This window comes from Galeopterus variegatus, unplaced genomic scaffold (assembly GCF_000696425.1).
Source record: "Galeopterus variegatus unplaced genomic scaffold, G_variegatus-3.0.2 Scaffold9255, whole genome shotgun sequence".
Lineage (NCBI taxonomy): Eukaryota > Metazoa > Chordata > Mammalia > Dermoptera > Cynocephalidae > Galeopterus > Galeopterus variegatus.
Window position 1 is genome coordinate 65,669 of NW_007735366.1, and position 325 is coordinate 65,993.

Consider the following 325-nt stretch of genomic DNA (forward strand, 5'->3'; position numbering starts at 1 on the left):
TGAAAACATATTCAACAAAATAGTGGTGGAAAACCTCCCAGATTTAGAAAAAATCACAGATCTTCAGATCCAGGAAGCTCAACAATCTCCAAATGTATTCAACCCAAAAAGGTCTTCTCTAAAACATGTTATAGTCAAATTGGCAAAATTCAAAGACAAAGAGAGAATCTTGAAAGCTGCAAGAGAGAAGTGTCAAATCACCTATAAGGGAGCCCCAATCAGGCTAACATCAGACTTTTCATCACAACCCCTAAAAGACAGAAAGGATGGGATGATATATTCAAAATACTAAAAGACAGAGATTGCCAGCCAAGAATACTCTACC